Source organism: Megascapheus bottae, chromosome 12 (genome assembly GCF_031878675.1).
Source record: "Megascapheus bottae isolate mThoBot1 chromosome 12, mThoBot2.hap1, whole genome shotgun sequence".
NCBI lineage: Eukaryota > Metazoa > Chordata > Mammalia > Rodentia > Geomyidae > Megascapheus > Megascapheus bottae.
In genome coordinates, this window is record NC_143520.1 from 10,792,858 (window position 1) to 10,818,524 (window position 25,667).

General features: G+C 44.6%; 1 long non-coding RNA gene across 1 annotated transcript; it reads left to right on the forward strand.

Annotated features, from left to right (window-relative positions):
• Positions 1–20,054: 20,054 nt before the first annotated feature.
• Positions 20,055–25,304, forward strand: LOC150056207 (uncharacterized). Its single transcript, XR_016537303.1, has 3 exons — positions 20,055–20,421; positions 20,932–21,211; positions 25,165–25,304. It is a non-coding gene; the product is annotated as an uncharacterized LOC150056207 (long non-coding RNA).
• The last annotated feature ends 363 nt before the right edge of the window (positions 25,305–25,667 follow it).

Below are 25,667 nucleotides of genomic sequence, written 5' to 3' on the forward strand. Positions count from 1 at the left end.
GGACCAGCTAGTCTAGACTCACAGGATGCTTTTCAGCCACATTTAGAGAGTGAGTGGACCCCTCAGCAGGACCATACAAATGTACTAGGGTATATGGTTCTAATCCAGAATTTAACTGTTAGCCAACTATCCCTGGGTTTAGGTGGAAACACACACACACACACACACACACACACACACACACACACACACACACCCTGGATGACACCAGTAGGCTGGCTTTAACTAGGCCATACTGCATGAATGAGCTTCCTTTAAAGGGCCGTTTAAGGACTTCTATGCTCCCAACTCGCATCCCACTACCACACTGTAGCTGAACTGATGCAATCAAAGAAATCTGGGAATGTTCTTTTTGCCTAGATATATTGCTAGGATATATTAGGACACAGGGGTTCTAATGATAAGGAAGAAGAGCAAATACTGGGTGGGCAGTAAGCAGCCTCTGATCCAAGTCCAAATCTCTTAATCTGTGTCAATTTCCTTATCTTTTAAATGGGATTATCAATACCTACTCTGCCAGTTTCTCAGGGATTTTGTGAGAACTAAATGAGAACCCTTTGAAAACTGAGAAGCCTTGTTCAAATATAAAGTATCAGCTCAGAGTGTTTATATAAGAAGCCACAAAATCTTGTAACAATGCAAACACAACCATCCATAAGCACAGAGATTCCTGATCTGAAAAGCTCACTTTTATTTTCCTAAGCAGCATGAATGAAAGTGTCATTTTTAGGGCTGGGGAGTTTGGCCTAGTGGTAGAGTACTTGCCTAGCATGCACGAAGACCCAGGTTCAATTCCTCAGTACCACATACATAGAAAAAAGCCGGAAGTGGTGCTGAGGCTCAAGTGGTAGAGTGCTAGCCTTGAGAAAGTCTAAGGACAGTGCTCAGGCCCTGAGCCCACTGGCAAAAAAAAAAAAAGTGTCATTTTTTTTTCTCATCAGAGATCTTACATGGCCCCACACATAGAAGTGCGTGCAGACTTAATGTACACAGAGACTATAGATTATATAGCATTTACTGGAACTTGATCTTCTGTGCTAGACACTGTTTCACATGCGCTATCTTGTTTAATCCTCACACAAACACACAGATCAGTATTTCTATCCTTATTACCTTACTGATGAGGAAGCAGAAACAGCAAAATCAACTCCAAATTCAGGCAGTGCTAGAGCAGGGAACCAGGATTTAACTCTTGGACACATCTGAAATCTTTAATTCTAAAATGCTGAGATGTTTAGTTAGTATATTACTAGATTGAACTATATTCTCTCAGAAGATAAGCTTAAGTCCTAACTGATAACCCTCTTCAGAACTAGACAACAGGGTCATTAAAGATGCAGTCAAGTTCAAATGGAGGACTAAGGGGTTCACTCAGTGGCAAAGCATGTGCCTTAAATGTACTAGGGCCTAAGTTCTATCCTAAGCATGCATAAAATAATGGATTATAACTGGGTGTCAGTGGCGCACTTCTGCAATCCTAGCTATCTATTTAGAAGGCTGAGATCTGAGGACCACGATTTGAAGCCAGCCTCAGCAAGAAACTCCTTGGCTCTTATCTCCAATTAACTACCAAGAAAGTCACAAATGGAACTGTGGCTCAAAGAGGTAGCATGGTAGTCCTGAGTACAGAAGCTCAGGGAGAGTGCCCAGGCCCTAAGTTCAAGCCCCAAGACCTGCACAAAATAAGAAGAAGAAGAAGAATTAGTAATAATAGATTATAGTTGAGACAAGCTTTTTCTAGATTAGACTGGATTTTCATCTAATGACTGATGTAAGAAGAGGAAATTTGATGGATTCATATAGGAGAAGGCAATGTGAGATGGAGGTTAAGATCAGAGCAATAGATCTAGAAGCCCAGATAATACCCACAAGCACTAAAAACTAGGACAGAGCCATAGTGTGTTTTTTTTTGTTTTGTTTTTTTGTTTTTTTTTGCTAAAGCCTCCGAAGAAAGCAGCCCTGCTGACACCTGGATCTCAGACTTGTGATTTCCACAACTGTGAGAGAACCAGCATCTGCTGTTTTTTGTCATGACTTATTCCAGCAACCATAGGAAGCTGTGCAAATATGTGAAGGCCCCACCATAGCCTGGTGTTTCTTCCACCCCAAGATTGAGTCAGATAACTGCAGAGACTGCCAGGAGAAAGGCGGAAGCCTGGTTTCCTGTGTAGATGCCATCTACCATGAACAGTGCTTCTCCAACTCATGTCTTGATCCTTCGCTCTGGGGAGAGAATACTTCTGAGTTCAGCCAGAACGACTCAGCCAAGTTATGAGAACTATCTAGATGGCCAGGACCTGAGATCTATCTGTTAGGGCCAGGAGAGGTGAAAGCCTAACACTTTATTGTGGTTTCAGTGATTTTACATAGTTTGTTTTGTTTTGGTTTTGTGATGGGGAGCACATCTATTTGTTAAGTGAGGAATTACTTACACTTTCAAAAATTAAGTGCTTTCTACACGTTATTTATTCTGCCTTTAAATATGTCAAATTGAGGGCCAGGAGTGTGGCCTTGTAGAATGCTTGTCTAGCATGCATGAAGCCCCAGGTTCAATTCCTCAGTACCACATACACAGAAAAAGCCAAAAGTTGTGCTGTGGCTCAAGTGGTGGCATGCTATCGTTGAGAAAGTTCAGGGACAGTGTTTAGGCACTGAGTTCAAGCCCGATGACTGGCAAAAACGAAAACAAAGCCTTTTAGCTGGGCACCAGTGGCTCACACCTGTAATCCTAGCAACACAGGAGGAGAGATCTGAGGACTGAGGTTCAAAGCAATCCCAGGCACAAATGTTTATGAGACTCTTATCTCCAATTAGCCACCAGAAAACTGGAAGTGGTGCTGTGGCTCAGAGTGGTAGAGCATTAGCCTTGAGCTGAAGATGTCAAGGAGAGTGCCTAATCCCAGAGTTCAAGCCCCAGGACCAACAAAACAAATAAATAAAATAAAAATGTCCAATTGAGGTCTGGCACCCGTGGCTCATGCCTGCAATCCTAGCTACTTAGGAGGCTGAGATCTGAGAACCACAGTTCAAAACCAGCCCAAGGCAGGAAAGTGCATGGGACTCTATCTCCAATTAACCACTAAAAGTCAAAAGTGAAAGTGTGACTTTAAGCAGTAGAATGCTATCCTTGAGCCAAAAAAAAAAAAAAAAGAAAGAAAGAAAAGATTGCAGACAGGCCCTGAGTTCAAGTTCTAGGACTGGAACAGCAACAACAAAAAATTCAAATTGAGTCAGTGGCCAGTGGCTCACACCTGTAATCCTAGTGTTTCTGGAGGCTGAGATCTGAGGATCATGATGAAAAGCCAGCCCAGGCAGGAATGACTGTGAAACTTTTATTTCCAGTTAACCAGCAATAGCCAGAAGTGTAGCTGTGGCTTGAGCAATGAAAAGAAAAAAAAGTTCAGGGATGGTACCCTGGCCTTGAGTTCAAGCCCCAGGACTTGTCTGTGCCCATACATGCTTACACACACACACACACACACACACACACACACTCATAAAACAAAGCTTCCTTGGGCCGGGAGTTTGGCCTAGTGGTAGAGTGCTTGCCTAGCATGCATGAAGACCCGGGTTCGATTCCTCGGTACCACATACATAGAAAAAAGCCAGAAGTAGTGCTGAGACTCAAGTGGTAGAGCTCTAACCTTGAGAAAAAGAACCCAAGGATAGTGCTCAGGCCCTGAGTCCAAGCCCAGGACTGGCAAGAAAGAGAGAAAGAAAGAGAGAAAGAGAGAAAGAGAGAAAGAAAGAAAGAAAGAAAGAAAGAAAGAAAGAAAGAAAGAAAGAAAGAAAAGAAAGCAAGCTTCCTCAATTCTATCTATCTATCTATCTATCCATCTATCTCTACTTTTTAAAAAGCTGTTCTATGATGTTCCAGCGTCATTTGCTATAAAATAAAAATATTATCCTAGCTACTCAGGAAGCTGAGAGATCCAAGGATCACAGTTGAAAGCCATCTTGCACAATAAAATCTGTTAGACCTTTATCTCCAATTAAATACACACACACACACACACACACACACACACACACACACACACACACAGCCAGAAGTGAAGCTGTGACATAAGTGGTAGAGTATAAGCTTGAGCAAAAATGCTCAGAAACAGCAGCTAGGCCGAGTTTAAGCTTCAGGACTGCCATAATTTTTTAAACCTATTTATTATTTCCATATCAGGGAATGTCATGGCCAGGCAAAGAGTGGTTGGTAAATAGAGATCAGTGCTACTCTGATAAGCCAGGGTTTCTATAAATAGTACTATCTTGGAAGCTACTGGAAAAGCTGACTTATGTTATAAAATAAATCTATCATAATAGACTTTCTTACATAGCTGTGAGGATTCTTGGGCTACCACAAGTCCACCTGTCCTTCATTCTGTGGAGGGAAAGTTCTGGAATGGCATGTAATGAACATGCTTTTAAATACTTAAGTGTCGTTCACATTGAAGAGAACAGATGCTGGTATTTCAACTCTGAGAAAATTAACAGAATGGACATCTGCCATTGGCCTGACCTTACTCAAGTGTCACTTTATCACCTCTGATCACAACTGCTGATGTGTCTCGTCTGTAGTGGAGAAAATAAATAAGACTACTTGACTATGAAGAAATCTTTTCATTGTGCTGGTCAGAAGAGAACTCTGGAAACCCAGCCAAAGAATACAGGCTGACCTTTGTTCAGACTCGGGACTGAAAGAGAGAGGAAAGGGCTGCTGGGATAAAGAGACATTTGTGTTTCCATCCTGCAGGAGCTGTCAGGATGCAATGCTTAAAAGCACATAACAAGCCTTTCTGATACACTAAAGCTCCACACAGACAAGTGTGCCTAGTTTGATTCAATGTTGCTTTCCCTGATGCCTTAGGAGAAGACTCCTACTTGGATGTGATCCCAGTAGGGGAATGGAAGTATGAGAGCCTTGCAGGCTAAGGAAATCACCCTACTGGGAATCCTGAATGGTGACGTTCAAGAGTTTGAACGTGGAAACAGCAGTTCAGTTATGTGTGTGCGCCCTACTGCAATCATTGTCTATGGAATAATGCCATATCTTGGTCTGTCAGTAGCAGACTAAGAAAGTACAAACTATCCCCTTTGCGATGCAAAACAAACCAAAAGAGCCTGGGAAGACCAGGAATCCAACACTTCTCATAAAGGAGTGGGAAAGAGCATCTGGTCCCTCAGTGACAGGCCCCAAGACACATGCCTCCCTGAGCATGGGTCTTGAGACTTTTATGGAAAGGGATGAGCAGTATCAAGGAACCCGGAAGACAGCAAAGCAGAGCAGAAGGCTCTCTCTGCACTCCTTATTTGTTGGCTGGGGTGGGCATAACAAAGTACCACAAGCCATGTATTAACATGGTAAGTTGCACGTAAACAGAACAATGAAAGGGAAGCTTTAGAGTTTTGTTTTTCATGGAAGGATAAAAAGCAACATCTGTGTGTGTGTGTGTGTGTGAGAGAGAGTTATAAGGCCCTGGGCACTGTCCCTGAGCTTTTGAGGTCAAGGCTAGTGCTTTACCACTTTGAGCTATAGTGATACTTTATGTTTTCTGGTGGTCAATTTGAGACAAGAGTCTTACAGACTCTTGTCCCAGTTGGCTTCAAACTATGATCCTCAGATCTCAGCCCCCTGAGTAGCTAAGATTACAGGTGTGAGCCACCAGCGCCTAGCTGAAAGCATTTCTATACCTTAATCTCTCTCTCTCGCTTACACTTACACACACACACACACACACACACACACACACACACACACACACACACACACTTCCTGGTTAATACCACATACATACAATGCAGCTTAACATAAAACTAGTTTCCTGTTTGGCATGCATAGATGTTCATTAGTATCTGTCCATGAACAAATTAACAGATGTTGAAAGTGCAGTGGTTAGCTGTCCTATGATCCAGCCAGAAGTTTCTCTGCCCTGGCTTCATCTGGCCCACCATTCCTGTAAGTCTTCTCCTGCCAGAGCTACATCTGCCAGAGACTTGGCTTCACAGAAATCTCTGGAGCATCTAAACCCATCTGATTACTCAACTTTGCTAAGCAACTCAAGAGTGAATAAATCACATTCATTTGCTAAGAACTCGACCTCTATATAGATTTCTGGGGACACCTGGCTTCCTGTCTCTCACAAGGTGGAGTTAGATGGGGCATACTGCCATAATAAGGGAACTGAGAAGCAGGGTTGGGCTGGGCTTTGATTACCTGGAGTGGGGTGATTAGGGGACTTTGATGTTGATAAGCAGTCGGTTGGAGGGCTCTTCATCTTAGTGCCTCTGCCCTTGAGTCCTGGCTCCAGCAAGCCCACATAATTACCCAGGCCTCCAGACAGAGCAAAAGCCAGAGCCAGGCCTGAAGACTGTGCAGAGGCCTTGGCGCACAGAGGCCAGGCAGCTGCACATGCATTTCCTCCCTGTGCCAGGAAAGGTTCGAATGCAAAAACAACTGTATTTATCACTTCTAATTGCTCTGCAGGGCAGGGCATCCTGCCCGAGGGTGGAACATCAGTCTGTAGTGGGAACAGTGGCCCCCTGCCAGGGAAACTGCACTGCCACTGTGCAGTACTCCCAAAGGCAAGCAGCATACCAGGGCCAGCCAGGAACACACAGGTAAGGGCCTCAAGCCAATTAGCCACCCAAACCCAGCCACACTGCGCAGCATCCTAGGACTCTGAGCCATCCCCTCTTAGTGACTGAGGCTCTTTCCAACTTTGGGAATGCAGGCCAAGGGAGGGTCAAGCAGGAGCAGGCAAGTTGTGATTTGTCTGTGAACCAGGTCCTATGGGCTCTTTGGTTAAACAATGGGAGGAGCCTTCTGCTCTAAGACAATCCCATCTTTGCCTGGTGGCTCAAGGAGCTGACTGCACATTTCCACAGAAGAAGAAACTGCAGAGAGCCATAGTAGTCTAGCTCGTTGTGTGCTGGGCTATTGAGTGGCCCTTTTCCTCTCTCACAGGCTTCAACCCTGACTGGATCTGTCACTAGCGAATCCTTCTCCTGGAAGAATCTCACGTGGCTCTGGGTGCCATTCTAGGTTTTCCCCAGTGTTTGTCTAACCCATCTGTCAATCTCATCACTCAGCACTCACTTTCCTATGCCTCAAACACCACCCCTAACGCATGCGGCAAGCCAGGTGCTTTGCTACCACCTACAATGTACTGCTCTACCTTTGTCTGCTCATGGTTCATGGCTTAAATGTCAGCTCACTGGCCAAGGTTCTCTAGTACTTGAATGTTTTCCTGACGTGGGTGTTAGAAACTGTGTGTTCATATTTTTTTTGGCAGGGGGTGGGTAGGTTGTGGGGCTTGAAATCTGGGCCCGGGCGCTGTCCCTAAGCTCTTCAGCTTAAGGCTACCACTCTACCCCTTGAGCTACAGTGCCACTTCCAGTTTTCTGGTGGTTAATTGGAGATAAGAGTCTCATGGACTTTAGTGCCCAGGCTAGCTTTGAACTGTGATTGTCAGATCTAAGCCTCCTGAGTAGCTAGGATTGATTATAGGCATGAGCCATCGCGCCCGGCTTGTCTAGATCTTCACAGAATATTAAACCACCATATAGCTGACTTAGGGGTATAGGAGGATATGTGTCCTTACTCCATGCTGATCTTACTAGGAACTTCACCGAATAACAGTTCCTTTCTTTATTGATTGAACTATTCTCAGGAAATAAAGTCCCCGAAACTTACTCAATAAATAAGAAAAAAAATCAACAAATGTACCAGTGGAGGACCTCACTTTCCTTGGGTGAATTTTTAAGCCTTCTAAGGGCTAAAGGACACTTATCTGCAGGAAACTTTGCTCTGGACAAGTTCTGCACAGCCCCCTCTCACTCCCATCCCTAGAACTTCTTTGGCTCAAGGCAATGTGTGAACTAACCACTTCCAGATAAGGGAACTCTCAGATGCTAACCATTTCACTGTGTGTTAAGCTTAAAGCCAAACCACACACAGAAGTGAAACTTCCTGAACATCCCATGCCAGGCATTTAGTTTACTGCTCTGCTGGAATTTTGATGACAATAGCCATCTGAGTATAGATGCACTCTGTAAGAACTGAAGAGTTTTAATGGTTCTTTTATGTGTCTTTAGTCTTCAATGTCTGGATGCATTATACCCCACAGGAAGATGAAATGCTAGAATATTCTTGCTTTATGACCTGGGCTGTTCTGTCCCTATAAAACTTAGAACCGGAAATGTCAACACTGTTTCTCTCTTTGAATTCTTGAGCTGTAAAAAGGATTATCATTGTCATCTATGATTATTCTTATTAAGATTGTGATTATTGAAGATCCACGCTCTTGAAAATGAAATGGTCTAAAACCTGAAGCAAATATTCCACTTTATCAAAAGAGGATTTATAATGCCAATATTCTTAGAGTAAGATCTAGGCCCAACTAAGCCCTAGACATTAATTCATGTTTATGTGTGGATGTGGCAGTTGCAAATCTCCTGCAAATGGGCAGTTTCATCAGTAAGAATTGCTTTAACCCCCAAGTTCTACACGTGGCAAAAAGGGCAACATGTTAAACATTTTTCCCTCACCATGAGTGCTACTGCAAATCTCCTCTTCCTCCTCATCCATTCATCTCTAACACGCTCATTCCCATTTCTCAAAAAAAAAAAAAAGGTCACTGATCTTCCCAGTTCTCAGCTCCCCAAAGGACAGCCCCCTGGGACTCATCCCATTCCTCTTCATCCCACTTGGCACCTTGTTAACTATTCATTTTTTACAAACCACCTTCTTCTGAAAGCCTAGCTCCTGAGCCTAGCTACCAAATGACTCATAACTTTCCTCCGTCCCTAATCTCATCATAGGACAAGGCTTAGGTCATCCGTGAATTATATTTCTTGACCACTACAGCAACATGGTTCAATATGACATAACTCCAGTCACATATTGAATTTTTAATTTTCTAGTAACCTTGTTACATGAGAGGTGCTAGTCACTTAAGCCTGCAATCCGAACTTCTCAGGGGGCTGAGATCTGAGAATCCCAGTTTGAATCCTGTCCAAGCAGGAAAGTTTATATACTCTCACCTCCAATTCACAAAAACAAACAACAACAACAAAAGCTGGAAAAAACTGGAGGTATGGCTCAAATGGTAGAACACTACTAGGCTTGAATGAAAGAGCGAGGAATGGCTCTCAGGCCCTGAGTTCATGCTCTAAGACCAGCATAAGAAAAAAAAATCTAAGTGAAATTAGTTTACTAATATATTTAATTTATGATAGCTAAAAGGTGGTGATTTCAACATGGAATCAGTTCAAAACAATTGACAGCGCTATTTTTTTTCCTTACTAGGTCTTCGAAGTCCTGTATTTTATCTTTATCAAATATCTCCGTTGGACTAATTACATTCCAGATGTTTGACAGTCACTTGTAGCTAATGACTGCCGTAGTACATAGCCCAGGTCTAGGTTAAACTCCTTGAGCAGCATGTGGGCTGAGCCGCTGAAATCAACATATCCCCGCCTGTGTGAAGCCAGTCTAGGATTGACTGATTCCCAGGGGAGAGAGGACAAGTACCACCCAGTGACCCCCAGCAATGGGAACTGGGTACACATGTGGGCTCCAGTGAAAAGCCATAGATAGGCTATTGATATTCATAATTGAAGCATTACTCAAAGTGACAGAAATAACTAGTTCAACCAAGCAATCTGGAAACCCCCTTGGAGTCATATAGCTTTTTATAGGATGGGAACCAAATGGGGGTGCAAGGATGCATCCCCAAGAGACTTCTTGGGAATAGACTCAGTCTGAAATGCTCTTTTATCACAGGGCCAGGAAGCAGGAGGGGAGCCAAAAGAGGGAGGATAAGCTCATTTTAGGATTCCTAAAGTATTAACCCTAAAAGTGCCTCTGAATAATCAAACAGTGGTGCCAGGAAAAATACTGGCATCATGGAGCTGGGAGTTTGGCCTAGTGGTAGTGTGCTTGCCTAGCATGCACTAAGACCTGGGTTCGATTCCTTGATACCACACACATAGAAAAAAAAAAGCCAGAAGTGGTTCTGTGGCTCAAGTGGTAGAGCAGTATCCCCGAGAAAGCCCAAGGTCAGTGCTCACACCCTGAATTCACACTCCAAGACTGACAAAAAAAAAAAATACTGGCATCAGAACACCATCCCTGTGAAGCAACCTTCAGGAGAGATCTCAAGGACACACAAGGAACTGATGGCACACAACTTGGGGATCCAATTTCTATTTTTGCTCCATGCAGATTGATCATTCTACATGCCCAAGTGTGCAGATCCCAAGGACTTCTGATGGATAGCTAGCTGCAAAGCCAGCCATTTCTAAGTGTACACTAGAAATACCCAAGGGCTGGCTGAAAGTCTGTGGCTGGGTCCTGCCTTCCTGAGAGTCTGTGTCTCTGGGTCCACAGAATATGCATCACATCAAGCACCATAAGCGGTTCTGACAGGGAAACATACACTGTGGGAAAATCATAAGTAATGGCAAAATCCTCAACAGTCAATTCGCTTGTCTCTCACTTCTCCTTTCTAAATGGGTGGGCACACACTATGCATTTTGGACCAAATGTAGTTTATGTTGCTCTACATAATGGCTCCCAGCTGAGGGTTAGGTTCCTAGCATGAGACTGCATCTCCACAGAGTAATGAATATCCTTTGGACAGAGGCAACTCCATCTGGCAAATTTGTGTCCTCGAGTGGTGCTCTCTCAACCCAAAGGGGGTACATCCTTTGTGTTCTTGTTTTTAATCAGTCGTGGGGCTGGAATTCAGGGCTTGGGCACTGTCCCAGTGCTAACTCAGGTTAGCATGCTACCACTTTGAGCCACAACTTCACTTCTAGCTTTTGAGTGGCTAATTGGAAAGAAGAGTCTCAAGGGGACTTTCCTGCCCAGGATGACTTTGAACTGCCATCCTCAGATCTCAGACTCCTGAGCAGCTAGCATTACAAATGTGAGCCACTGGCACCCAGCTCAGAGGAATGCTTTCTTACGTGCTGACAAGATCCCCGAATGTGTTATCCAGGGTTAATGACAGAGCATCTTCCCAGCTAGCACTGCAACCGATGTTTATTTTCAAAAGAGAAAGCTAACAATGGATTTGATGTTTCACTGTTATCCAACAACAGTACACGTCCTTTTGAAACTCTGAAGACGCTCCAGCCCACCGAGACTCAGGGTCTCCCCAAGCAAGCTTGATGTCCCTGCAGAAAATGAGGGGCAAACTGTGACCTCACCTGTTTCTTTCCTGAAATGACTGTCTCTGCCTTAAGGGACAGTGTCCAAGGCCTGAGTTCAGGTCCCAGAATTGGCACACATGCAAAAAAGAAAAAATGAAGAGATGTTACATACAGATAACCGATTTCTGCTATGCTTGGTGATGATTTAATGAGACTGTAGGTTCTATGGGAAAGTTCCTGAACCAATCTCCAGGGTGAGAGGTTCACTGAGGGGGAAGAATGCTGAGTGACACAGACTCCCACACTATTGACCCTGTTTCTATACACTATTCCTTCTCTTGTACCCAGCATTTTCTATTTTCTGAACTGGACAAACTCTTCCCAACAAACTATGCCTGTGAAGGCACATGAAGATCTAATGAAAAAGTAATCGGAGGGCGTGGGAGCGTGGCCTAGTGGTGGAGTGCTTGCTTAGCATGCACGATTCCTCTGTGCCACATACACATGAAAAGCTGAAGTGTTGTTGTAGCTCAAGCGGTAGAGCACCAGACTTGAGAAAGCCCAAGGACAGTGCCAGGACCTGAGTTCAAGCCCCAGTAGTGGCAAAAAGAAAGAAAAAAGAAAGAGCAAAGAAAAGAAACAAGAAAGAAAGGAAAAGTCATTGGAGTCACTGAATTTCAGAGACATCCTTTGGGAAGTGAAAAAGACCAAGAGTGAGGAAACAATCTGGATTGGGCTGGAAACTCTAGAGGTGCAACCTGGCTAATTGCTACAGAGTAGCATTCACACACAGAAGAGCTATGAGGTCCTCCTCACCCCTATTAAGTTTTAATCACTAGCCAGGTGTTCCAGTGGCTCATGCCTGTAATCTTAGCTACTCAGGAGACTGGGATCTGAGGATCTACGTTCAAAGCCAGTCCATATAGGAAAGTTGTTGCTATAATTACAATTATAAACTTGATGTTCTATGAGCAAGCTCTGGGGGATCAATGTTTCCTTGGATCTATTACAGTTGGTGCTTATAAAACTGTGTGTGTGTGTGTGTGTGTGTGTGTGTGTGTGTGTGTGTGTGTGTGTGTGTGTGTGCGCATGCTCGTACACATGCTGCGACTTGAACTCAAGACCTGAGTGCTACTCCTTAGCTTTTTCTGCTCAAGGCTTGTACTCTACCACTTGAACCACAGCTTTACTTCTAGATTTTTGATAATTATTTGGATATGAGTCTCACAGAGCCAGGCATGGTGGATGACTATAATCCTAGCTACTTAAGATCTGAGCTAACCTAGATCTGAGGATCATGGTTCAAAGCCAGCCCAGCATCCATGAGACGCTTATCTCCAATTAACCACCAGAAAACCGGAAATAGTGCTGTGGCTCAAGGGGCAGGGTGATAGCCTTGAGCTGAAGAGCTCAGGGACAGCACCAAGACCCAGAGTTCAAGTCCCACAACCGACAAAAATAAGAAAGTCATTCACTGGGCTGAGAGTTTGGCCTAATGGTATGAGTGCTTGCCTAGCATGCACAAAGACCCAGGTTCAATTCCTTGGTACCACATATATTGAAAAGGCCAGACATGGTGCCGTGGCTCAAGTGGTAGAGCTCTAGCCTTGAGAAAGCCCAAGGACAGTGCTCAGGTCCTGAGTTCGACCTCCAGGACTGGCAAAAAAAAAAAAAAAAGTGATTCGTGATTCCTCCTAGACAGATTCCCGGTACCTTGGTACAGCATTCCAAGGTCCCTTGGCACTGGCCTCAGCTTGCCCCTGCAGCCTTATCTCTAGCCACTCCCTGCCCTCCCTTAGGTGCTTTGGTGAAGCCAGACTGTAATGATTCATCTAAGGATCAGGCCTCTGCCTTCCTGGTACTCTTATCTGCTTTGCCCCAAGTTCCACTCTGGCCATTGTCTTCCAGAATTTTCCCCTTTCTGTCTACCCAGAGTCCTTTGTGCCTTTTTTTCTTGCTATATGCCATATTTAGTTGTTAGCCTTCTGAGTAGGTAGGATTACAAGGCATGAGCCACGGCACCCCCCACTCAGTGAATGATTTTCTTAAACAAAGAAGGAACAGATCACACATGAAGGTTTTGTTTGCTTGCTTGCTTATAGATTGAAAGATCTAGATAAAAAAGTAATTTGTGAACCTGGTAGCACATTTCCAACACACTCCAAAAGCAGTGGGGAATGGGAGTCTCTTTTCTGTCTCCTATCAACTAACTTCCAGTTTTCCCCTCCCAGGACAACTTCTCTTTCTAGTTTTTCATAACAACCTGCCAGAAGCATCCTAGACAAACATGAATATATCAACACAGAAAGGCTACAGCATACCATTTCTAGGCTGTATGCTACACAAGCCACTTAGCCAAGAAGTCTAGAGAATTGCTATATGGTCTGCAGGTACACACACCCATGGCACATCTTTTTTCATTGGTTCAAAGCTGCCACATGAGCTGGCTGCACACACATAGGTTCAAGCACCCACTACCCATTCTCACAGATTTTTATTTACCTACAAGAAAATATATTTTGATAGTCATTCTGCATCACACCTTTACTTGGCCAAGTGTCACAGCACTTCCTGGTTTTCTGTCTTAGTGAGGTGGAATTCTTCCACATTCGAATCTTTAGGGTTGCAAGGAAGAATAATTTACCTCAGACCAGCTGAAACCAAATCAAACAAAAACCAGAGTGGCGGGGGGGAGGGGAGAGAGTGTGGCCTGGTGGTAGAGTGCTTGCCTAGCATGCACAAAGACCTGGGTTTGATTCCTCGTTACCACATACATAGAAAAAGCCAGAAGTGGTGCTGCTGTGGCTCAAGTGGTAGAGCTCTAGCTTTGAGAAACCCTAAGGACAGTGCTCAGGCCCTGAGTTCAACCTCTAGGACTGGCAAAAACAAACAAACAACAACAACAACAAAAACAGAGGGGAACTCATCTAGCTTTAGCATGTCACCTAGTTTGACATCTTCTGACCATGCTAACCCCTGGCTTAGTTTCAGACCTTAGGAAAGTCCAGATTTTTCCTCTGGTGGCTATAGCTATTTCAAGTTTCACATTCATTTTGACTTCTCTTGATAAGTAGAAGAAATAGTTAATGTAGCCAGGGAAAATAGTGGACTTCAGTGATTTCCGGTATTAAAAGTGGAGCCCAAATCGGCCAATTTTGAAGAGGAACAAGAAAAATAGATGCCAAGATAATAACCAACCAAAATGGCCTCTAGAAACCCCTCACTCCATTTATTTGTACTTACTACCAAAAGTCCTTGAGCTGATTTCCAATATCTTGTCATTACACACAATGCTACAGCTCTTCCTCTCATCCCAGCCCTACACACACACACACACACACACACACACACACACACACACACCCCTTTGCATGGACAAGGATATCTCTAAGGTAAATTGGTAAATTCCTGGAAGGAGAACGTGGAGTGGAAGGGTGTGTGTACTTGTAACCTTGACAACTCTCACCATACTGCCCTTAGAAGGGCTGTACCCATGCACACCCTCAGCCAGGTGGGGCTACTTTTTCCGTCATCCTTGCCCATGAGCCATCAACCACCTGAACTGCCAACCATCTGAACTGCCAAGGTTCAGTTTGACATTCTAAAGGTTAGTGTGGCTGATAAATAGGAAAAGCAATAAGAGAGGAGACAAGGAAAGTTGTTATGCGAAAGCAGTAATTAGAGGAGGAGATAATAAGGAGCTGAAGGAAGGTACCCGATGGGATGGAAAGGCATGGTGGAGGTTGTCTCTGCAATGAAGACAAAATGCAGTTGAAAATGTAGCTCTCCATTGTGGGGCTTGGACCCTGGACCTGGGCGCTGTCCCTGAGCTCTTCAGCTCAAGGCTACTGCCCTACCCCTTGAGCCACAGGGCTACTTCCCATTATCTAGCAGTTAACTGGAGATAAGTGTCTCACTGACTTTAGTGCCTGGTCTGACTTTGAACTGTGATCCTCAGATCTCAGCCTCCTGAGTAGCTAGGATTATAGATCTGAGCCACCACGCCCGACTTATTCCTGAAAATTTTACACTAAGATGACTTTGGCTTTATTTGTTTTGTTTTTAAGGAGAAAGAAAAAAATGAGCTGTTAAAACTTCTCTATTGAAAACCGAAAATGAAAATGTGAAGTATCAAAACCTTAATACAGTCAGGTGCCAGTGGCTCATGCCTGTAATCCTAGCTACTACATAGGAGTCTGAGACTTGAGAAATATAGTTCAATTCATATGACACTTATCTCCAATTAACCAGCAAAAAGCCAAAAGTAGAGAAGTGGCTCAAATGATAGAGGACCAACCTTGACTGTAAAAGCTAAGAGAGCTCAAGGCCCTGAATTCAAGCCCCCAAACCAACCTAAAAACAAAAACAACACAAATCTAACAAAAAGAACTTGAGTTAAACATGCTCAGTTCCACAGAGCAAATGCAGAATGTTGTTATTTAATGATGTTTGAAAAGTGTCTTTTGTGAATTCTAAACAGCCTGTCCTGGATAACAGCATGGAAATGATAGGCATATTAAAGCAAAACCAAGTACCGAGTCCTCAGTTCAATTAGCAAAAAATCTTTCATCTCCCGATTTGTCTTCTTGGACTGTATTAGTTAAAGAACTTTCTACTCTGGTATCAGATTCACCTCATTGACAGTAGGCACCATAGCAAATGCTAACTGGAGTTGTCTAAGATCAATCTCTGACATATTCCCTTAGTTTGAAATTGTAGTTATTGATAAAATCTTGTGAATATGATACCCTTCACTATGTGAGCTGCATAAATCTCTCTGCATTATGTACATTTCTCAGAACAACTAAAAATTATTTCCCCACAGGGTGTAAAGATGGGAAAAGTATTATTGCTTTTATATCCCCTAGCATTGTAACGACTTACCCAAACCTGCTTTTCTCTTCATATATACCAACCATTCCAAAATCCTTCATTCCTTTAAAATTCTTGGAGGAGAAAACAAAAAAAGAAATTTTGAAAGGCTGCAAAGGGAGGGAGAGATTTTTTTTTAAGGTGGTCAGGGCAAGAGAGGCCAGAGAAACTAGCGGATAGATGGAAGAGGTGTGGTCTGGGGTAGAATGGTCCAGATTACACTAGATCATATCTTCAACCAAGAACTTGGAAGTTTGAAGACCTGAAGAGTAGAGCAGGAGAAGCATCACAAAGCCAACTGGGAACCACAGAACCTAAGGCTCAGAATATTGCCACATGCTCCAGTGCAACTCAGTGAGTCAAGCCTGCTCTGAATAGGAAGCTTAGCACTTATAATACATATGGTACTTATTCCCTGAGCTGTTGAGGGCATCTATACATCTCTCAGTTTCTCTTACTTCTCAGTGTGGACATTCTCTACCAGGGTGCCAAGGAGCCCAGGCTGCTGAGAAGTTCCTGAACCTTCACGTCCAGGCAGGGCCTTCACTTTAGTACTGAGTCCTGGGTACACTGGTTGCTCCAGGCCAGAAACGCAGGGCAGAAAAGAAGCTCTCAAGGTAGAATTCAGTGCTCCTCCAAACACCTGGTGACAGCAGCTCACAAGGCCAGCTCTGCAGTGCTCTCTCTGGAGATCCTCTCCCCAACTTGGTGCAAGTCCTGCTTGTTCTTTCTTTCCTGGCACCCGTGGAGAGCACGGAAGACCTTCCTCCTACATGAAGCCTCCCACCAAAGAGTCACAGTTGTCCCTTGACTGTGTAACTTAATGGTTACAGAAATTGTCTTTCCAGCAAAAGCAGGGGCCCCTCGCTTACCACAGGTCCTTCAGTCTCTCCCTGAAAAAAGGCGCTGGCACAGAGGCTATTGGATCAAGATAGATTTGTGATGTTTTACCCTCCTTGGAAGCCAGAGTCCAATTCTAGAAAGAACCCAAGGTTCTGTTAGAGGATTGCAGGTAGCTGTGAGTCCAGAGGTTGGTAACTGTTAGGACTGCCCTGGAGAACAGCATCTCCCCATTTACTCTTCACCTGCCTGGACCCAGACATCAAACTGTCAATCTCCTGACTGTGAGTCTGCAAAGGACCCCAAACTCTGAGGTCATTTCCTTATCTGCTGAAGTCACATCCTGGACTGCCTTGGTCACACCTCCTTGACAGTGATAGGCTCTGAGATCACTTCCACATCCGCTGTGGTCCTGCCTCCTGCCTTTCCCTATATAATCCATCTCAACATGAGCCTTTCTCTCTCTTCCTCTTTTTCTTTGTATCCTTCCTCTTTGTCTCTGAAAGTCTCTCTCTTGTGCGGGCCCACAGTTTGTTCTCCCTTAATAAACTCTCTTCTGCCTAAACCATGTGGTAGATTTCCTTTCCTTCCCAGCAACCCTTACAGTAACATTGTGTATTTCCAGGAAGTATGCTTCTGTCAGCCTCTTCCCTCTTTTCTTCTACCATCTGCCTAGAACCCAGTCATCCACCCTGTCACCTGCATTACCAAGATTTCTGAGCCTGCCCTTCACCCCAAGAAAACCGCACAAATTCTTATTCCCAAATAAAGCCCTCATTAGAAAACACAGCTTCTCTGTTGCTAATATCATAAATTTGGGGGCATGATTTTGATATATTAATATGCTTTTAAGAGCTCTTCCCACTGTAACCCTTAGTCAGGAGGCTGAGATTCAGAGGGCTAAGATTTGAGGCCAGACCAGGCAGAAAAGTCCATGAGATTCTATCTCCAAGTCAACCAGGAAAAAGCTGGGCTGGACACATGACCTAGATGGTAGAGCACCAGCCAAAAGGGTAAGCAAGGCAAGCTTACTTACAAGAATGAGGAAGGCAGTAGAACAGAGTGAAGGGGCAGCTACTTCCAGTCCAAATGAGCATATTGATTCCTCTCAGGAGTCACTGAGAGGTGTAGTTTTGGTTTGGATATGAAGTGTCCACCCAAAAGGCCGACATGTGGAAGGCTGGGTTCCCAGCCCATGGTACTATTGAGAGATGTTTGGATCAGGAGAATACTAGCATCATCAATAGATTTGTTCATGGATGACCTTGTAGCTGAATGGACTAGATGGCGGAGGTACATCACTGTAGACACACTCCTGAAGGGTATATCTATCTCTTTCCTGGTTCTCTGCCTGCCTTTCTTCCTCTCTTTCCCACCCTCCTTTCCCCTCCCCCTGCCCCCTGCCTCGCCCTCTCCCTCTCCCTCTTCAGCTCCCTCCCTCTCCCTCTCCTCTCTCTCTCTCCCCCTGGCCCCAGTCCACCCTGAGGCGAGCAGCTTTCCCCTGCCATTACTTTCTACTGTGATGGTTCTGCCTGCCACAGAACAAAGGAGTCTCTGAAACCACCAACCCAAACAAATCTTTTCTCCCTTTACTTATGTGTCTCCTAACTCAGACCTGCAAGCCTGGATGAGTGAATGGCCTCCCCCTGAGGTACCAGGTCAGGAGAAGGCAGAAGCCACGTGTTTGGATCCTCTAAAGGGCCCTGCCATGAAGAACAAGGTCTGGGTTGAATCAGCCCCTCCTTGGCAATGGGCAGGCGGGTGCAGGCGGCTGCTTGGACTGTGCTAGTCCTCATGTTTTCCCTTTGCTCTCAAAGCTGTTTCCTCAGCAGCTCCGGTGAGGAAACCCCTGAGTAAACAGAGCTCACAGTTGGCCCTGAGTCTCTCTGTCAGAGCAGCCCACCAGGACGCACACCCAGGCCCAGGCAAGGCCTCCCCCAGTCCTGTTGTCTACCTCCAGCCAACCACAGTGTGCTTTCCATCAAATAGCTGCATTTCCTGTACCCCCGAAGGACAAGCTTGTGTTTCCAAGGCCGAGGAAATCTCCTAGGCAGACATGTGCTCGAGATGCTAAAGCCCCCTGCCCCTCCCCTACTCGAGGTCCTGCCCAGCTGTAGAACAATGGCTCCAAGCGTGCCAAAACTCCACTCGCTTCCAGGTTGGCCCATTTTCAGCATGTATGTGGTGCAGTGGCCTCCTCTGTTTGGAAGAGGAATGGAGTGAGCTAGGAGGAGCTGGTATGAGAGCCCTTAGAGCTCTAAAAATGGGGCAATTAAGGCTCAGTATCATGTAGCTAAGGATGCACAGGCCCAGACTTTAGCCTAAGGTTTGCCTTATTTGCGCCATCATGCTTCATCCGTGGTGAAGTATTTGATATACAGGGAGCAATGGCCACTTACTGGTGCAATCTTGAGCACCTCACCTGATTTCTTTCTTTTTTTGGTCAGTTGTGGGGCTTGAACTCTGGGCTTGGGTGCTGTCCCTGAGCTCTTCAGCTCAAGGCTAAGGCCCTACCCATTGAGCCTCAGCACGCCACTTCCAGTTTACTGGTGATTCATTGGAGATAAGAGTCTCACAGACTTTAGAGCCTGGGCTGGCTTTGAACCACAATCCTCAGATCTCAGCCTCCTGAGTCACTAGGATCATAGGTATGAGCCACTGCTCTCAGCACTCACCTAACCTGATTTCTGCGTGCTTCCATCTCATCTGTACAATGGAAATACTAAGAACTAAGTGGTTAGGATTGACTGAGTTAATATACACAAACACCCAGCATAGGGCCTGGCACGTGGCAAGCACCATATTGTCGATAATGTCATCAATACCACTATCATCCCTGCCATTGGTATTATCACCACCATCATCACTCTTCTATCTTCTCGGTCTGATACTGTCCCAACGTTCATCCCCCTCCAGGCAGAAGCCAGCCCTCTTTCCTATTGCTACCAGTCTTTGATGGCACCTTCATTGCAGTCCTTCTTACCTGGCCTCTTCTAAGAAAAGGAACTGTGATTTCTTCATTTCTAAATCGTCAGCGCTTTGTACAGTGCCTGCCGATGTATCTGTGATAAATGGGATAAATGAGTACAAAATGGTGCTCGATTCTAACAGTAAGGCTATCAGATAAACCACAGAGGTTATCTGATTTCTATAAGAATTAAAAATATGACTCCTTCTCCCACCAGGTCATGCCCCAGAGATGAAAACTGAGCATCACACATAATAATAAAGTTCAACAGGCTTTAAGTTGCCAAGTGTCCGTGCCATGTATTAGATTTCCACTGTGGTGATCATCATATCATCTCAACAGTAACAACCCTCAACTTACTTTGAAGACTCAGAAAGAAGCAATCCTCGAGAAGTATCTCCATGAATGGTGCCTAAAATCAAGTTTTCCCTGAGCAAAACATTGCCCTGGCTTAGTAAGGACTTTTAAATGTTAGTAATGGATGCATTTGAGGAGCAGGGGTTGTTCCCTGAACAGATGTGTTCAGAAATACCAAGAATAGCTGCACACATTGCTGCCCAGACTGTGTGATTGTGAGCCACATGCAAGAGGTAAGCAAAGAAACCCCTCCTTCTGGGTAGACACTGAGACTGCAGTCCACTGATGGGGGTGGGAGAGCACTCTCTCCAACACCAGCGAGCAGTCTGCTTTGCTCAAACAAAGCCAGTGCTGTCCCTGACTGCCACAGACTTCCTCATGGCCCGCAAGCCCTACCCGCTGGTTCTATAAATAATAACCACAGTGTCCACATCACCTTGAAAGTGCTCGGCCTGGTGCTCTGGGGGAGGAGCATTATCCTGTTGTTTCTGATGATTCCTTCCTTCTCGCCCTGCCTCTGCACCCTCTGGTCACTATGAATATGCTTCTGCTTTCAACAGGCTCCTACTTAGATCGTTATTGTTTAAATAAATGAGGCACAGTGGCAAGAGGACAATGGTGCCTGATTATGGGTAATAACCTTGTAGTCTCCTCGTGCGCCTGGGTATCCCAGACTAGAAAGAAGTAGGGAGATGAAATGGGGATTCCTAAGGTATAAGCCAAGACTTATTTCTTTTCTACAGACAGAATCTTCCAGTGCCTGGAGCTGAAGGCAGCCATGCCACTGCAGACACCTCAGAGGAGCCTGGCTTGGCCAATCCAGCTGTAGGGACAGTGAGCACCAAATGCAGTCCTGAGCTGCTTTTGTGAGCAGAGGGGGACAGGCAGAGGAAGGAAAGAGCAGGAGGCAGTAGCTGATAAAGTCAACGCCGTGGAAGGGTCTCCCGAGCTGTAAACTGGAAACAGTGAGCACTTCTAAAACAACAGTATTGTTCCGCAATTTGGACCATTTGGCCAGCACAGGTATGGAGTGTAGTGATTTTCTCTTATCGAAATACATGTTTAGTGTGATGTGTTTCAAAACTACCAAGTAGAAGGAAAAAAAAAATGTAAAGCCAAATGCTAGTGTCTCATGCCTAGCTACTCAGGAGGCTGAGATCTCAGGAAGCAGAGAAATCTATGAGACTCTTATTTACCATTAAAAAAAAAAAAAGCCAGCAGTGGAGCTGTGGCTTACATGGTAGAGCATTAGCCTTGAGCAGAAAAGCTCAGGGACAGCATCCAGGTACTGAATTCAAGCCCCACTACTGGCACCAAAAAAAAAAAAAAAAAGAAAGAAAAGAAAAAGAAAAAAATCAAAACCAACAATCTGTCTACCTGAGAGCAGCAGGTGTTGACATTTGGTTCCAACTTGCCTCATCTTCTAGAGGTCTAGCTACCTCTTACTTGGGTGTTTTGTTTTATGACAAGATTTCACTAAACAGTCCAAAAAGGCCTTCAAGTCATCACTCATCTTCTTCCTGTTTAATCTATCCAATGCTGGAATGCCAGCTACATATGACCACCCTCAGAATTACCTAAGGTCTTTGTACCAAAAAACTTTTCATATTTAATTCATTTGTAAAACTAGTATTAGATGCCATCCCTCGTGTTAAGAATGTAACAGTGAGGGTGGGTGGGGGGGAGGGTAATGGGGACCAAGACATGTGAAAGGGTATCAATGAATGTGAATTAATGCACCCTCTATCTGGCAAATAGCATGTAACCCTTTTATTAATTACAATTAAAAGAAAGAATGTAACAGTGAACAAAACAGACAAGTCCAGGGAAGACAGATGGCGAATCAACATGTATCACAGAGAGGCAACAAAGTATGCTATAGAGAAAAATAAGGCAGAGCAAGAGGAAAGAAAGCATGGTGTTAGGAACCATTCTCCTTCGTGTAATATAGACAGGGAGTAACGTGTGGCTGGGTTGGTAGGCATCAGTTAGTGTCTGAAGAAAGAGAAGGCACAGCCATGCAGTACTGGGGAGGTGTGGGGGGGGGGAGTGTAAAAACATTTTGGCAGAGAGACTAGCAAGTGCAAAGTCCTGGGCCCATTCACATCAGGAAGGGAAGAAGAACATTCAGGAGTCCTGGGTGACTAAGATGTGATGAGGAAGGGGCAGTGTATGTGCTGGGGTAGAGTTGGGAGTAAAGGGTTGGATGCTGGCTTGTGGAAGGCCTGAAAGCCATTGCATATCCTGTCTTCATTCATTTACTGCTATGTTCTATGCATTTTCCTAGTGCTATCTAATCTGGATATGAATTGACCCCCAAAGGCCAGCTGTTAACGGCTTGGCCCCTTGCTCTTGGTGCTACGGAGTGACAATGGCACTCTGCACTGTGGGACTCAGGTCATCACTGGGAGCATGCTGATAAAATGTATACTGGGTCTCCTGCCCTGCAATGAAGGCTTCCCCTGGTCCATACTCCACCATGGTGTGCTGCCTCTCTACAGGCCCCAAAGCCACAGGCCCACCAGTCATGACCTGAAGACTCTGAACACTATGAGGCAGACCTTTCCGCCTTGAAAGCCGATGACTGCTGGCACTTTCACATCAAAATAGAAAGCTAACTGATACACCTTCTCTATTATATTTTCTTCAAAAAGATAATTAACTTTTTGAGAAAGGGCCTCCCTAAATAGACCCTAATTTTAAATGGTATCAAAAATTTACCATGTGAACCAATCATGAATTTAAAATTGTGTGTCTGTGATTATTTTTTTTTCTCTTTTTGGATGATTCTGTCTTTTTTACCTTATGGCTGGTGTAGTCAAGTATATATCTTCAGAAAGAATGGGGGAGGGTACAGAACTCGAGGGGAAAGGGGTAAGAAGCGCAGCACTGGACACTGATGACAGTGAACTCCACAACTCAGGGGTGGAGCTAGGAGGGAGGGATTAGGGGAGAGGATGGGGACAGAAGACAGTGTGAAAGGAAAGATATTACCTGATTCAGTATTGTATCCCTCTGTATATCACCTCTATACCAACAATAAACTAAATCGATACATTAAAAAGGAGAAAAATACATTCCAATATAGTAGGATTGAAAACAAAGGAGTTTTTTTTCTCAAGCAACAGTTAGAGCTGACCCTACAAAGCCAATCAGGGACTGAAGTTCCTAACTGGTCTTTGTCTATAGGTCAAAGTGAAGTCTATAGATGACATCAGTGTTGCCAATACTGTGAAGCGTTAAGAGCACTGGCAGTCTCCAGTGCTCTGCTCCCATTGGAAAGAACTTTGTTGTACTTTCTAACTGCAGGAGGGGAAAGGGGAAATGGCCACTCAGGTACTCAGGAAGTAACTTGAACTACAATTACTACCTGTCATGGTGTACCCTCATCAGGAAATCTGACAACAGAAGGCAGTCACATTGGTATGCTGCTTCTGCCCCTCCATATCAACTGTTGGTCTGCAGGCTTCATGGCAGCTTATTTAGTGAATCATGTTGTCTCTTTTTGGAGGATTCCTCAAGACCAAACCAAACAGAGCATACCACCGATCTTGGCATTTCAAGACAGCATGAGTTTTGATGTTGTGTGCCCATAATTACAGTCCTTTAGCACCAAGACTGGCATGCTTTTTTTTGAAAGAATTCCTCTTTGTCCATCACCAGGCTCAGCTGTCTGCCACCAAGCCTACTTAGACATTCACATCTGTGCTATAGTATGTGAAATTAGCATGTGACAGGAGCGGCAAGTTGTTTGACAGTATCCAGTCTCCTTTTTTATAGAATAAGATGATCATTAACATAGCACTGGCCTTCCACACGAAAGATTACACATTCCCATCCTCCTTTGCAGCTGGGAAGGTCATGTGACCAGGCTTTGGCTAAGAGGTATGAGTAAAAGCGCTACGGGAGCTGGGCCCTGGTGCTCACACCTGAAATCCTAGCTACTCAGAAGGCTGAGATCTGAGGCTGGCGGTGCAAAGCTAGCCTGGGCACGAAACTCCATGAGACTCTTATCTCCAATTAACCACCAGAAAATTGGAAGTGGTCCTGTGGCTCAAAGTGGTAGAGCACTAGCTTTGAGCTGAAGAGCTTAGGGATAGCACCCAGGCCCAGCATTCAAGCTCCATGGCCAACCAAAAAGAAAGAAAGAAAAAAAAAGGGCTAAGGACTCCTCCAAGATGGGTCCTTAAATAGAAGGAGCACTTCTTCCCATCTTCCTTTCTGCCTAGAACATAATGGAGGATTTGTGGCTAAGGCAACGTGGCTAGTTAATTGTTGCCTTGGACTTTGACACAAAAGAGAAATGCTCTTCTGATTTAAGTTGTGTCTCTGAGGGAGTAGCTGAGCCTTGATCTGAACTGCTAGGATCTCAGGAACTTCCTGGTCCCCTGCCAGGACAGCAGAAGACTGCTCTTTGGCATCTTGACTACTCTGGGTTCAGTTGGGCTGCAGCAGCCGCTGCAAGCAGACTGAGGAATTCATTCTTTCATTCCCTCCTAACACCCACTTGTTCATTCCCCAAATATGTGTGAAGCACCTGTTCTATGCTTGGCAAGAAACCCAGGCCTGCTGCAGGACCTATCAATAAGTATATATATTTTTTAATTTTTAAGAAGAGTAGCCAGGTTAGGAAGTTAATGAATTTGAAAAAAAACAGATATAGTGGTGACATATGCCTGTAATCCCAGTTCTTGGGAGACTGAAGCAAGAAGACCATACATTTGAAGGCAGTCTGGGCTACATAGCAAGACCCTGGGAAAGAAGAAAGAAAGAACAGAAGGAAGGAAGGGAGGGAGGGAGGAGGGAAGGAGGGAGAGGGAAAAAGAAGGAAAGAAAGAAAAGGAGAAGAAGAATTTGCAACTGTGACCCTCAGAATCCGCAATGAATTCACATGTCCTAGATTTACAAGATGGAAAAATGGCTTTGAAAAAGAATTCCTAAGACAAGAACACTTTCTTTTTCTTTTTCTTTTGCAGCCTCCTCAATTGTTTTTCACCTAAGGTTCTCTAAACTTCGGGAATCCCATGAGAATACAGTGGTACAGACTTTGCATTAGCATTTCAGGGGACAGTTAAAGCAAGTTTTCTACCAGCAAGCCTTGAGGCCTGTCGCTGCCACTCACATAGTCACCACCACTGTCTGTCATGGAAGCTACCGACTGGCGGATCTACCTTGGAGCTGTCCACTTCCATCTTCCATAGACCCTCAGCCAGTCATATTCTAATTGACACTGCCTGACTAGGCCCTTGCATGCCTTGCGCTTTCTTACTAATGTGCTTTTATCAAACTGGCTCCTAGAAAGCCCTTCCCCCAGACATTTTAGTGGCTCTGAATTCAAACTCCAGTACTATTGGCATACCCATAAAGCAAAAAGACAAGATATATAGGCAAAAATAAAATAATTAATATGTACATATATATACATATTTGACAAAAGTTCAGAGGCTATGAAGCACTCTTTCTCCATAAATGTATCTTC